The following is a 2,500-nucleotide window of genomic DNA, read 5'->3' as shown; positions in this document are numbered from 1 at the left end:
CCTGATTGACACCAGCACTGCATCTCAAATGGTGCACTGGTGTACTCCTAGTGACGCAACACTTTCAGCATTGCAACTAGTCAGGTCAAGAGCAAGTAGGCCTACTTTCTGAGTTCCCGCAAATACGGGAACTCCTCCCACTTTGTCGATAAGCAAACAACCATACGCAAACCAAGGGAGGCAGGTCAACCATGCCGTTTGGGAAACGTTAATTGTTATGCTCTTGGTCAGACCAAGTTTCGAAGAGATTTGAACGTCGATGATAATCAGGCTATCTCAAATCGTGCACTTCAGTCTTCATGTTTCAGTGCGTATGGCGTGTTAGTTAGGCACTGACACATAGTGCCCGAAGTACACAAGTGCGCCATTTGAGATTCTGCACAGATCTCTCAAGTGCCTTTCAGATAGGCATCATTGTGCAAGACAGCTTGGCTCTCCTCAGGTCATAACAAGACAGCTTGGCTTTCCTCAGGCTAGATGCCGTTAGCTGAGGTCATGACAATATAATAGGAGGCCTGGTGGAGAACAGGACAGGTAGCCTATACTGCCGTGCAAAACAAGAACGCAGTAACTCAAAATGGTCGATTTTTTTTTTTATATCGGAAATGGGTTTTAAACTACCTCATTTGTCTTGTGTCAAAAAATGGTGGTCCAACACCGTCCCGTTTTGGAGAAAACTCATTTTGAAAGTGCAAAAATGACCAAAAAAAAGTTACTGCTTGTTGTATTTAAAGGTTATGTCGTACAAAACAAAAACGCAGTAAGTCGGCGAGTTACTGCTGCACGTTTCAATGGGACTGGTTTGGGAGTAGACAGTAATACTAGCCAAGAACGCAGTAACTCCTGCAGTAACTCCATTTTGTGGCAGTAATACCAGCCAAGAACGCAGTAACTCTGTTTTTTGTGACAAAAAGACACATAAATGTTGTTTTTTGGGGTTTTTTTGTGTGCATTAAATTTCTATCCTAAACAAGCATTACCAGGAAGTGTCACCACCAATTTACCGACAACACAGTTGTCGCGCTATATGGGAAACTTTGAAGCCTTTTTTCTCAGTTTGCCGTTTTCAGAGTTACTGCGTTCTTAGATTGTAGGGCAGTATAGGCCAGTCCTGATAGGAGAGTCCCACTGCAGAGTAGTAGCCATGCTTGCACTTAGCTGATGCTTTCATTTATTCAAAGTGACTTGCAGTTATTATTTTTCAGGGTATTGGTTACAGTCCCTGGAGCAATGTGGGGTTAGGTGCCTTGCTCAAGGGCACTTCAGCCATGGATGGAGATGTAGGGAGAGGTCAGGGGGGATTCGAACCTGCAACCACGGCTGCCCCCGTTAATAATATATATATTTAATTAATATGTAATTTATACACAATTAATAATATAATGTAATGTAATATAATATAAATATAATATAATATAAATATATATGATATAATGCGACTCGAGGAGGAGACCAAGTGAGGTAAATAAAGGCCACTGTTTGGTGTCTTGAACAGCAGAGCCCTCTGCTGGTGCGCGCACGGTATTGCAGCATCACCTCAGCCCACAGCGTTTGGAAAGAAGTGATTATTAATAATGCAGCAGTCGGCGTGTAGACTGTGACTAGAGGCCGGTGCCTAAGTTACACTATAGACCAGCCCATTACATTTAACAGAAAATAATCAAATTCCAGGTGGAGTGGTGAGAAGAAGGAGGGCTAAATGGGCGGGAAGGAGTTCCTGCGGGCGGCGCGAGAAAGCCAAGAATCAAGACGGAGTGGCGCAGCAGGGGGGGTTCCCAAAACAATCGCTGTTGTTTAGCGCCGTGGGAACTATGGAGAGAGAGAGAGAGAGAGAGAGAGAGAGAGAGAGAGAGAGAGAGAGAGAGAGAGAGAGAGAGAGAGAGAGAGAGAGAGAGAGAGAGAGAGAGAGAGAGAGAGAGAAATCAAGGCGCTTTGGAGATAGCCTAATATATCGGCCAGATGAGTCCGCAACGAGGACTGTGATGTTACAGACAGTCCAAAAGCTCATGTATTGATTGACTGATAAAATGGTCACGCATAATAGTGTTAGTTACAATGATGCAATTTTGGAAAGTACAAAAAGCAGCTTCTTGACCAAGGAGGCAAACGTGTTCAGATGACAGATAGAACTTAACAGAATCAATTGTTTAATCTCTAAAAACACAATCCTGCTGATAACACAGAGACAAATTTAGTAGACATCTTGGGGATCCAAAAAGACACCTGGGCCACAGATAACGATGTCACACCCATGGCTGACTGTTGATGATATCATCCAATCAAAGGGAAGTCATGTATCACTGTACTTTACGTCTGTGTAATAAAAAACGAGAAAAACCAGTAGTCCCGCTTTCACCTCGGCCAACAGAAACTCACCTGGCGAGACCCGTCTGCCTCTGTTTACTCTCTCACGGCCTGGCTGCGGTGAGGAGAGACAGAGCTTGTAGTGGTGAAAGAAACTCCGCGTTTAACTTATTTTATTGTTACGATTATAATTTAA

The sequence above is a fragment of the Engraulis encrasicolus genome, unplaced genomic scaffold, assembly GCF_034702125.1.
Source record: "Engraulis encrasicolus isolate BLACKSEA-1 unplaced genomic scaffold, IST_EnEncr_1.0 scaffold_35_np1212, whole genome shotgun sequence".
In the NCBI taxonomy this organism is placed as follows: Eukaryota; Metazoa; Chordata; class Actinopteri; order Clupeiformes; family Engraulidae; genus Engraulis; species Engraulis encrasicolus.
Note: the sequence above shows the minus strand (reverse complement) of the source record.